This window comes from Ursus arctos, unplaced genomic scaffold (genome assembly GCF_023065955.2).
Source record: "Ursus arctos isolate Adak ecotype North America unplaced genomic scaffold, UrsArc2.0 scaffold_7, whole genome shotgun sequence".
NCBI lineage: Eukaryota > Metazoa > Chordata > Mammalia > Carnivora > Ursidae > Ursus > Ursus arctos.
The window spans coordinates 34,339,300-34,351,466 of record NW_026623089.1 but is presented as its reverse complement, the minus strand read 5'-3'; the positions used below and the strand labels follow the sequence as shown (position 1 = coordinate 34,351,466).

Genomic DNA, 12,167 nt, shown 5'->3' with positions numbered 1-12,167 from the left:
TCAACTGTGTTTATTGCATAGAGTCAAACAAGAGAGAACCCAGGACAGAGGAAATAGCTGTCAGAGTGGATGTGCCAAAGCAGTAACAGCGGCAGCCACAGCAGCAGCTTCATATAGTGCTTACTATGTGCCACTCACGGTTCTACGCACTGTGCATATATGAATTCATTCGGTCTTTACAGCAGCTGAAGTTGGAATTCTTTTCCCATTTCAAAGGTAATGAAACTTAAGCCACGGAAAGTTTTAAGTGACTTGCATGAACTTACATAGCTAATGAATGGCAGACATAGAAAAAGGAAGAGAGCCAAGGGTAGTTTTGGATAATGCCTTCATTAAAAGGAGAGTTGGTAAAAGAAAAGAAAGTGAGTCATGAAAGAGGGAGAAGAACCGTGTTGGGCTGTGACTTAGAAATCAAGGGAAAAGAGGGACGCCTGTGTGGCTCAGTCAGTTAAGAATCCAACTCTTGGTTTTTGGCTCAGGTCATGATCTCTTGGGTCATGATATCAAGCCCTGCATGGAGCCCTGTGTCAGGCTCCATGCTCAGTGGGGAGTCTACTTGAGATTCTCTCCCTCTGCCCCTCCCCCAACTCACACATGCGCACTCTCTTTCACTAAAATAAATAAATAAATCTTAAAAAAAAAAAGATAACAAGGGAAAAGAAAATTCAAAGAAGAGGATTTGGTCTACGATGTCATTGCTAAGTGAGGCCAGGATGAGTAAGCACTGAGACAAAGCCAAGGATTTGTTGTTTAATGTGTTTATTGGTGACTTTTAAGAGAACAGTTTCAGTAGGATGGTATGAGGAGAATTCAAACTGTAGAAAGTTAAGGGGCGGATTAGTGGCGAGGATATAGGGGCAATGTAGACTGCCTAGCTTGAACTGAAGATTAGCTTGAACCGAAAGAAAAGCAGGATCTAGTGGAGTAGTGTGGTCAAGGGAAAGGACCTAATACAGAGGGAGAGACTAAAGTTGCATTAGGAATATAAAATAATAAAATGAACGAGTAGAATAGAGAAGTGGTATGAGGATAAGATCAGGGAAAAATGCAAAGCACAGGGGTTGAGATGTCTGCTCCAGGAAGGTTAAAAGAGCACTTGTCACTCACACAATGGAATTAGAGGGAAGAGAGGAAGTAGGAAGAGGAAATGGAAGTAGGAAACTCACTTCTTCTCCCCTTGAATTCACTAATCTCCTTGGAGGGTGTATTTATTTCCTCCTGCTGCTATAACATAGAACACAAATTTGATAGCTTAAAACAACAAAATTTTATTCTCTCCTGGTTCTGGAGGCTAGAGGTTTGAAATCCAGGCATTGATGGAACTGGTTCTTTTTGAAGGTTCTTAGAATCTGTACCATGTCTCTGTCCTAGCCTCGGGTGATTACCAGCAATCCTTGGTGTCCCTTGCCTTGTAGATGCCTCTCCAAACTTTGCCTCTGCCTTCACATGGCATTCTTTCCTGTATGCCTTTCTGTGTCCAAATTTCCCTCTTCTTGTAAGGATACCAGTCATTGAATTAGGGTCCACCCTATTCCAGTATGACTTCGTCTTAATTTGTTTGCATCTACAAAGGCCCTTTTTCCAAATAAGGTCACAATCACAGGTGGTAGGGTTTAGGACTTCAAAATATCCCCAAACATATCCATTTGACAACACAGCTCAGCCCACAACAGTGTTAAGTATCTTAAGAACATTGAAATGTCTGCTGTGGAGAATGATAGTCAAAAAGAAAGTCATGAATAGCTATAACCTTCTTTGTTTGGACTGTTTGTTCAAATTCAATAGCCTTTGCTTCCATGCTGATTCCTGTATTCTATTCTGTCTATACTAAAATCCTGATGTCGGAACCAACGTATTTGCCCACAACCTACCTGCCTCCTCCTTGGGTGAATGCATTGACTCTGAATATGGTCCATCTGTTTGAGCCCCCACTACTTGTCTGTTTCCCTCTCATCTGTGCCAGTCTTATGGAATCTGGACTCAGCCCCAACCTGCACTTGGAATATGTGTATACACCACTCTAGAGGAATCGACCTCTTAGCAGACTTCTTTTACTTTCTTGGAACTCCTGGTGCTGACTTCTTCTAGCTGTTCTGTCTGGATACCACCTGGATTCAGTTGTGACTTGGAGTTCATATGTCAGGGCTGCTGCAGAAAGAATTCTTTTATTGAATGGGAAGTTAGACTAAGTCTTCCCAATGTAAGCATGTTTATAATTCCTTGATCTTTTGGGAAGCCTCTTTTACTTGCCAGTAATATTGTTTCCTCAAAGATGCATCATTCTTGGCAGTTATTACAATTTCCTCCCTCTTCTCTGGTAGCAGGACCTATGCTGGGTATTCTCTAACAGCTTGTCTCCCCATCTGATCTTCAAGTGGTATTAGAGAAGCTGCAAAAGCCCAGCGTGGGTTTACCTAACAGCCGAGGGATGCCTTTCCTCCCTGTAGATCACATGACTAGGTCTGCCTGTCGAGTTGGCTGTCCTTTTGGAGATCAAAGAAGTGTAGGAGTTTTACCTACTACAACAGCTGTTCGGGATGATACAGCTCCAGAGAAACAATATAAATGTTAAGTAATGGTGGAAGGGAATTAGCTTTAGGTTCTCTCTTATTCTTTTGTATCTTCCTTCTGAAGTGATTATGTCCCTTGTCAGACTTCCTTCAAACATCTTTAACCAGCGCAGAACATCTTTGAAAGAAATGAAGCAGTTTCTCCCCATCTCTTTTATAATGTCTTTGCATTCTTGGTAATTCAGAAAAGAGTAGACAGGATCTCTGACGTTTACCTCAAGGACACTGTTCCTCTCCCAGCTCAGTGCATTTCATGAGTTTACTCTAGAAGATCCCTGATAGGACATAGTGAGCCGGGCAGTTTTCTACCTCACTCTGGAGAAAGGCATCCCATGACCTTTCCACTCTGAAATAGCTCCGGAAAAACAAATGGTGATTGGATCTGTGTGTGGTGGTGTCCTGTGAGCTCTACACAGGTGAAGTACCACAGAGTTTTCACAGTTCCTCCAAGAGCAATTTCAGAGGCAGACAGAGAAACAAGCTGTTAGAAGAAACCCAGCCCAGGACTTGCCATCTGGGGAGAGAAAAGGATTTGAAATAGCTGCTTTAGGAATCTTACCCTAGAAGTATCTCCAAAGCCTCAAATGACCCCATCTCTAGGTTTCTGTGGAACACGAACTGATTTTAGACTAAATCTCCAAAATCCTTCCCTGGGTCAGAGTGAGTACCTTGGACTTGACTTTTCCTAACTGTGCCTAGGGGAGAAGTACTCTATCAAGAACATAGAGTACCCTGCTGCATTTATTTGTTTACTTATCTGTCTCTTTACTAGTCTGTAGTAAATTCTTAAGCCTCTGTTTTAGAGAGGGAAAGGGCAATTCTTTTTATTTTTTATTGAAATCAATTTTTTGAGTAGGTAACACATTTTGTGTTTCAGAAAATCAAAACTATAAAAACAGTATGTTTCAGACATCTCGTCTTTACATTCTTCCCTGCTGTCTTATTATATTCTTTCCTGTGTTTCTTTATGCAAATGAAAGCAAATATAAATATACATTCTCATTTCCCACCTCTTCTTAAAGAAAAGTTAACTGCGTATACATTGTCCAGCACCTTATTTTTAGTTAGCGTATCCTGGATACTGTTCTACATCAGTACATAAAGAGCTCCCTTATTCTTTTTTTATAATTATATTCCACTGTATAGAATGTACTATAACTTATTTAATAAGATCCTATTAAAAGAAATGAGTCATGTCCATTTTTTTACTAAACAATGCCACAGTGAATGAATCTGTATATATGTCTCTTTGTGTTTCTGAGACATCCCTAGAAGTGGGATTGTTGGGTCTGAGAGTAAATGCATCTTCATTCTCCTTGAATTTTTAATTCATCAGTGTATCTCCAGGATCCAGCCTCTATGGTACAAAGAATCTTTACTCAGTAAATAGTTTACTGAATGAGGAAATATATGGGAGACAGTTTTTCTGGGTTTCTGGTCAGTTTTCCCTGTTGGAATGTCAGACACATCTCTGTAATAAATTCTCTAAGATATGTCTGGTGTAAGGCATCTGTTCCACTAGAGGTAACCTTCTGGAAAAAGGACTTTGAATATTTTTATAACTAGACTCATAAAAGAACATTTCACCTGTGTTTTTGTTGCAGTTTTATAAACATAAACATCATTGAACTTAGTAAAAAGTACATCTCCAAAACAAAAACTAATGAATATATTCAATATATTTGGCTCTGGTGGCTAAAGTCCTGTGAGTCAGAGGTTTTTTTCCCTCTTTCTTCCTTTCTCTCTCCCACCTTCAATTTTATTTTTTGCCAAATGTTCAGGAAAGTCACCCTATAGATGACAACGATGTCAACACCACCTGTTATGACTAATCCCCTCTGGTGTCCCTGCTTCAGTTGCCTGCCACTACTGATGTAGTGAGGGCTCTTTCCGTTTGTAGCTCATTTATCACCTGCCTGGTACCCACACGCTGTAAATTATGATATTAAATAAGAACTGAATATTTGAGTGAATTACTAACAGTGAGTGTCATTGTGACCTTAGACATTACACTTAGGCCTCATGAGCCTTCATTTGCTCATTTATAGAATGAGGAATTAGGGCATTATGAGTTGTAAAATATCCTTTACACCAAAGTTTTATGATTTAAAGCGTTCATTTTCAAACATATTGATTTTGTTTGATCCTTGTTGAGTTTTGTTTTGACCTGTCATAATTTACCAGGTCCTACTTCCATGTAAATTTAGTGTTCAGTTTTGCTATTTGTTTTTATATGTGGTAGAAGGTTTGGCATTATTTGATAGTTGAAAAGACATGGGTGTGTAACTTACCTGGATGGGTTTGAATCCTGGCTCTGTAACTTATGATCCTGGAAAAGTTATTTAACCTCTCTGTGAGAGGTTTTTCCATCTGTAAAATAGCATAATAAAGAAGCTACCTCATAAGGTCGTAAGGATAAATGAAAAAAAGCATTTAGCTCCATGCCTTATGAAATTCAGTAAATGCGAGTGATAATATTATGGGCAGCTATGTTGTAGGGAAGGTATTGTGGTCGACAGGAGTTTCTGTTACTCTTATTTCATGGGTAACTGCACAAATTTTTAAAAATTTGAAGCATCACACATATAGAAGAATGTAATCAACAGTAGTATATGGTTTTAGTAATAATTAAAGGAAAGCACATGAACTTAGTGCTAAAATTAAGAAAAAGAACATTACAAGCCCCTGTGAACCCACCCAGTTGCATTGCCCTGCGTTTCTGTCCAGAGGTGACTACCGTTCCCTTGATTTTAAAAAAAAATAGTTTTGTTGTCTTTATATGTTCCTATAAGCAATATACCAATTAAATTGTATCTGTAATTATACACACACACACACACACTGCTGAGTTTTGAAAAACAGAATAGCAAGCACAAACCTTGGATGTGTAAGGGACAATATTGCCACTATTAGGTGAGGAAGAGATGATAGTCTGAACAGAGTCTCTGAATCAGATCTGGCTTCAGCTTCCACAAGAATATATGCATCCCTTCTGGGGAAGTCAGTGAGCAAGGTCATGAGTGAGTCCTCTGAAACAAAGGACAACCATTGGCATATCCGACAGAGCTGTGATTTATTGGACTATGTATGTACTAGATGTCTGGCAGAAATACAACCTCTCCAGCTGTCAGGAGTACCCCAGGGTAAAGCAGTGAGGTGAACTGAGTGCCCTCAGCTGATTCAGATAGCACAGCAACAAATGGAGAACAGAGATTTCATCACCCCACTGGCAAGACAAGCCAAAGTACAGAGAACAGTCTGGGCTGGGCTCGCCTATTCCTTCTATCTTCAGTTGAAAAAGAAGAGTGCAAAGGTAGTCAGAATCTTGGTGATGGCAGGCACCAAATTACTCACTCTTAGACCAGTCTGTTCTAGTGTGTGCAGAGTATGTCTCTCACCTTCCTGTCCTTTGTAAAAGGTATCTGTCTCTCTGGAAGCTTGTAGAACCATTTCTTTGTCTCAGTGTCTGAAATTGCACAGAGCTGTGCTTGGTGTGGTTCTAGTTTCATCCCTTTTGCTACATGTTTGGCAGGCCCTTTTCATCTAGCAGTTCATGTCCTTGAATTCCAAGGAATTTTCTAGAAACTTTTTACTGATGATTTCCTTCCATCTTCTTCTTCTATCCTTTCTTTATGGATCCCCTATTATTCAGAAGCCAGACTTTCTGAGCTCCTAGTTTTCTTACTTCTTTCATTTCTATTTTCCATTTCTTTATCCTTTTGCTATATATTTTAGGGCATTTCCTCAAAACTCTTCTACTAAGTATTTTGTTTCTGCTAATGTGCTTTTAATGAACAAGAATTCTTTTTTCCCCTCTCTATTTCTTTTTTTATAGAACTCTCTTATTTCCTGGTTGTACTGTCTTTTATCCTTCTAATTAAATTAGTAATAGGTTTTTATTTTTCTGTGTGTATGTATGCATGTATTTTAGTCTTCAGGGGCTTTGGGGGTATTGTTGTTTTGTTTTACACTTATAATGGCATGAATTCATGGGGAATGGGTTCCAGCAGCTCCGGCTCCTTTCCATTGGTTCTTAGAAAATGTGCTTTGCTGGGTGGAGCAGGCTGGTGCTTCAGTTGGACCCAAGTACCTTTCTCTTCAGTTTCCTTCTTTCTCTGATCATTTTACTTCATGATCTTCAAGAAGCTATCTCGGCTCTTTGAGTGCTTAATATGCTCAATATGTACATTAATTCTTTTGGCAAAAATCTTGCCTTTAACTTGCTTATTTACAACAATGCCAACAGCAAGCTGGGTAACACTGTAGACTCTTTCATTTTTGTCATTGTAACACATGTGGGGCATTCCTTTTTGAACAGTGCCCATTCCCTTGATGGCAACAGTATCACCTTTCTTGTAGGTTGACACCTATGTGGCCAAAGGAACAACTCCATGTTTTCTAAAAGGCCTAGAGAACATATAGTGGGTGCCTTTCCCCCTTCTCTATGAGTTGACGATTTTGGCAAACTACTGGAAGATGGTGGTTCCTGTGAAAGGCTAGTGATAGATTTTTACATTTTTTTCCCTCCCTGCATGACTTCTGACTCTTCTGGGTTGCTCTTGTTTGTTTTGGTTTCTACAATGTTGGAATCCCTTGAAGGCTTGTTCACTCAATGCTGATGATTGATGCTGGCTATTGCCTTGGACTTTAAATAGGTTCTAGCTGGAGCACCTGCACCTGGCCTTTTCATGGACTGCTTGGCTTCCTTGCAGCATGGTGACTGGATTCCAAGGTCGAACACCCCAAAAAGAGACAGCCAAGCAGAAGTTGTATTGCCTTTTGTAATCTAGTCCTACAGCATCTCTCTGTCACATTTTTTCATTAGTGAGGATCCTCTAAGGCTGACCCACATTCCAAGGGAGAAAAGTTAGACTCTATCTTTTCATGGAGGAATAGAAAAGAATTTATGGACTTATTTTAAAATGAACACATCACGTGATTTTAAAATTCCTAAAAAGAACCTAGTCCTTTTGACTCTTATTTTAGAACTTTCTCTTATACCCTGTTGTAGGACGGGAAGTCATAACAAAAATCAGGTGTTTAGATGACATATACATGTCAAGTTTCCATGCTGCTTCAATTTCTCTATTAGATGTCCTCACGTAGTTCACTCTAACAGATAATTTTTTAAACTTTAAACATTTTGTTCTTAAATAGTTGTGGAGATAGAAGTTAGAAATTATTAAGCTAGTGGTTTTCAAACCTATTTTTATTTTTTATTTTCATAGCACAACACTTTTTTGAATAGTGAAATTTTTCTTAGAGCGTCATTATATTAAGCAGAGAAAAGCTGAGCTGCTCTGAGTAAACACGTCCACCCGCGCGAGTCCCAAGGGGTGGCCCTTGAAGTTCTTCGGAACCTTGGGAACAACTGACTTAGGTCATCTCTTTTATTTTAATGTCAAAATTGAGGTCTAAGGAGTTTCAGTGACATGTCTAAGGTTATGAAAGTTGGTAACCGAGCCAACAACAGGAGCCAACAATAGGACCAAGTCCCTTCTTCCAAGGCTAGTGCTTTTGTTGTTGTTGTTGTTGTTGTTGTTACTTATTTATTACTTAATTACAAATTATTCAGGATGAAGCTTAGAGTATAGCATTTTGCAACAGTGTGTCACCAGCAGCAAACCTTTTAAAACAGTGATTCCTTTCCAGCAATTGAGGGACAAGGAACAGGCCCAGGGTCCTCCTGCTGAACAACCAACCTCCATAGAGGCTCTTGCTTACCTCTGATGTTGTCGTTGCCATCTGTGCTGGATGGCCAGGAACAACCTTCAGTGTCCTAATCACGTGGCCAATTTAAAATGTCAGTCTTAATTTTGGGCTACAGTTGTGGAAAACCACATATTACTAGTTTCCAACCGGAGTCAACTTATGATAGCTTCTTCAAAACAGTGAGTGAGCTGGCAAAATTTGGCTGATAATCCTACACTGTTACACATACTTGTATTATGATCTTCACGTTTTTTTTCAATATACTTCCAGCCCCCACCAGAACCCTTATTCTTCTTGCACTGGCTTCAAGTGTTTTACTTAATGTTTCTAAGCAACCAACTAAAATTGGCAGCACTATATTAAAAGCAAGGGAAAATGATTACTGCTTATCAATTTAGCACACAGTGTTCCCAAGTATTGGCTGAATGAAACCAAAATGACAGGTTTTCACTGATAAATATATTTTGGCTTTTTTCAGTGTGTTTACGGTATTCTATATTGCAGAAAAACCTGCATGTGATAGAACGAAGAATTGCCCATTCTATTTATAATATCAGTTTGAGATTTAATCTCTCATCACCACATTTATTGATTTTCTCTTTTGAATTAGATTTTAATAACCATCTGTGAGAACAGACTGAAAGCCTGTCTCTGGAAACAATGCCTTGATATTTAGGGACATGAGAGCAGCTGTGAGCTGTTGTTCTTCCTTTCTTAATAGCTGAATGTCACATCCTGTAGTTTGGCTTTCATTCACTAATGTGAGCTAATGATCTGCCTTTCTGACTCAAGTTCCAATTACATAGTACGTTAACATTCTGTATTACTCTTTAGTCCAAGTTACCTTGTGACCTAAAAATAAATCCTGTCTGGGCCTCTGGTTCTAATCTCACCCTATAATCCTCTTGGCCTTAGCATTACTATTTCTTTTATATAAGAATCTTCCCACTCTCAGGCTTTGCCAAAATCCAGTTCTCTTACTAACTAAAATTTCACTCTTCTTCCACCTCAGCATGGTATTAGTAAAAATGAGTGGGTATAAAAATGTGTATATATGCTCTGAGTGAATAAGTTAATTTATATTTGAATGAGTCTGTGTGTATCTAATAGTGGGTGTTCATAGCCAGGTTGGGAAAGGTGTGTGGGAAGGGATAGGAAAGGGTAAGCCTGGTGAAGAGGAAGAGAAACTGTAGAGGAACCTCAAGACAATAGTAATAAGACTAGTGTTGGAGAGAGGAGACTATCATCTGTTTCTTTGCTGCCGAGATGGTCATTTCTTTCTTATTAATAAAGATTTCCAAACATAATAAGAAATCATTTGTAGAGGGGTGCCTGGGTGGCTCAGTTGTTAAGCATCTGCCTTCGGCTCAGGGCGTGATCCCAGGGTGCTGGGATCGAGCCCCGCATCAGGTTCCCTGCTCCACTGGGAAGCCTTCTTCTTCCTCTCCCACTCCCCCTGCTTGTGTTCCCTCTCTCGCTGGCTGTCTCTCTCTCTCTCTGTCAAATAAATAAAGTCTTAAAAAAAAAAAAAAGAAATCATTTGTAGAGATATCTAATTTTACTTGATAATGAATTGAACCTCTGTCCAATATGTGCCTAAATTAAAATTACTAGAAATTAGATATTTCCATATTTAATAAAGGGTATAAAAATCAGTTATAGGAATGAATTAAAGAAATTTAATGTTTTGTACTGTCAGCACCATTGTTCTTTCCTAATACCACTGAACAGTGTTTCTCAGTGTCACCCTCAGACTGGAGGCATCAACATCGGGTAACATGTTAGAAATACAAATTCTTGGGCTCCACACCAGACCTACTGGATCACAAACTTTGGGGAAAGGTCTAGTTATCTGTGTTTTAACAAGCTCTCTATGTGATTCTGCTATACAGCAAAGTTCGAAAATCATTTCTGTTAATTATAAGAAATTGGCATCTCTGTAGTATCTTCTAATATGAAAGATATTTTACTATAAAATGTACCCTAACACTAGTGAAATTTATCTTAGTTTATTGAAGTTAGGGATAGATCCAAGGATAGATATTTGATTGGAAGAGTGGATAAGGAAGGAAAGACCTGATAGCTATGTTCCTACTGTGATGATTGATATAGCTATGTTTGCTTAGTTAAAAATATATCCTGATTACATAAGAGTAGAATTAAATTCTACATGTGTACATTTCATATTGTAGTATTTAGAATATATAAAATATTCACCTATTCTATTGGTTTAGAAGTATTAATAATTGAGAAAATACAATGACCAAAATAAAATGCTTAGTAGACTAGCTCAACAGCAGAATGAAGGAGACAGGAATAAATGAGCTGGAATATAGAACAATAGAAATTACCCAATCTGAGCAATAGAGAGAAAATAGAATAGAAAGAAAACGAATTATCTCAGAGACCTGTGGGACTGTAACAAAAGAGGTTACCTTCTTGTCATTGGTGTCTTGGAAGGACAGGAGAAAGAGGGTATGCTGAAAATGTACTCAGAAATGACTGAAAGCTTCCTATATTTGGCAAGAGACATAAACCTACAGGTTCAAGAAACTGAGCAAACCACAAACAGGATAAACCCAAAGAAATCTATGTCAAGACATATGATAATTAAACCTCTGAAAAGCAGCCAGAGAAACACAACACCTTACCTATAGGATAAGATAATCATAAACCAGAGAACAGTGAAGATATATAAAAAGTACAATTTCTACACTTCACTCCAACTGGTAAAATTATAACACCAGTAGACTATGATAAGTTATGTGTATATAATATAGTATTTAGAGCATCCTTTCAGAAATACTACAGATGAATCAGAATGGAATTCTAAAAAAATGTTCAAGTAACCCCCAAGAAGATAGGAAAAACTTAAAAAATAGAAAACAAAAAAAATAAAATGACAAACTTAAGCCCTAAGGGATCAATAATTTCATTAAATGTAAATGGTCTAAAATACATCAATTATAAAACATTGTCAGGGTAGATTAAAAACATGACCTACTATATGCTGTCTACAAGAAGCTCAATTCAAATATAACAATAGAGGAAGGTTGAAAGTAAAGGATGGGAAAAGATGTATAATAGTGACTACATTAATATCAGATAAGGTAGACTTAGAAAAAAGAAATTACTGGAGAGAGGGACATTATATAGTGATAAAATCGGAATTACAAGGAAACAATTAAAAGTAATTTTTTGATTTTAGAAATAAAACAGAAGGAACACAAAAGCAAACATACATACCAGATAATGCCTTAAGAGAACTAGAAGATGAAAAGAAGGAAATGTTTAAAATTTAAAAAGAAATGAAGAAAGACCTAAAAATTTGAAAGAAATTAAAATTGAAATAGGCAAAGTCTAACATCTGGGTAATTGGAGCAAGAAGGGACTTGGTAAGACTCTGTTCCTCAGCTGGTTAATGGTTTCAGAGGTGTTTATCTTATAATAACTTATTAAACCGTACATTCCTTTTGTGAGATTCTTCTGTATTTGTTTTGTTTTACAATTAAAACATTATGAAATGCAACAAAAAGACAAATAGTGAACTGGCAAATATTTGCAAAAAAAAAAAAGGAAAAAGAAAAAAATATAAAAATGTCATGCAAATTGATTTTTTAAAAAAACTAAAACTACAATAAAGAATTACAGAGGATGTAAATAAATTGTTTGCATATATTCAAAAAGGTAATAAACACTAAAAACATTGAGTCTCACTGAAATACTTCCTGGAAGACAACTTTCGGGAAAGGAACAAAGGGAAGAAATTTGATATCATATCTGTGGATAACTTTTAATTTAAGATATGGCCTAATATCTGTTGTGGGTGAAGTTGGGGTTGGAAGGGACTTGGGGAGATAGATATATGATAGATATATGATCCCA

At 37.7% G+C, this 12,167-nt stretch overlaps 1 protein-coding gene and 1 pseudogene across 6 annotated transcripts in view; one reads left to right on the top strand and one right to left on the bottom strand.

The window, feature by feature from the left end:
* HECTD2 (HECT domain E3 ubiquitin protein ligase 2) overlaps window positions 1-12,167 on the top strand; it is a 74,616-nt gene that overhangs the window by 23,671 nt on the left and 38,778 nt on the right. The window lies entirely within an intron of this gene.
* LOC113243057 (60S ribosomal protein L21-like) lies at window positions 6,542-8,315 on the bottom strand (annotated as a pseudogene).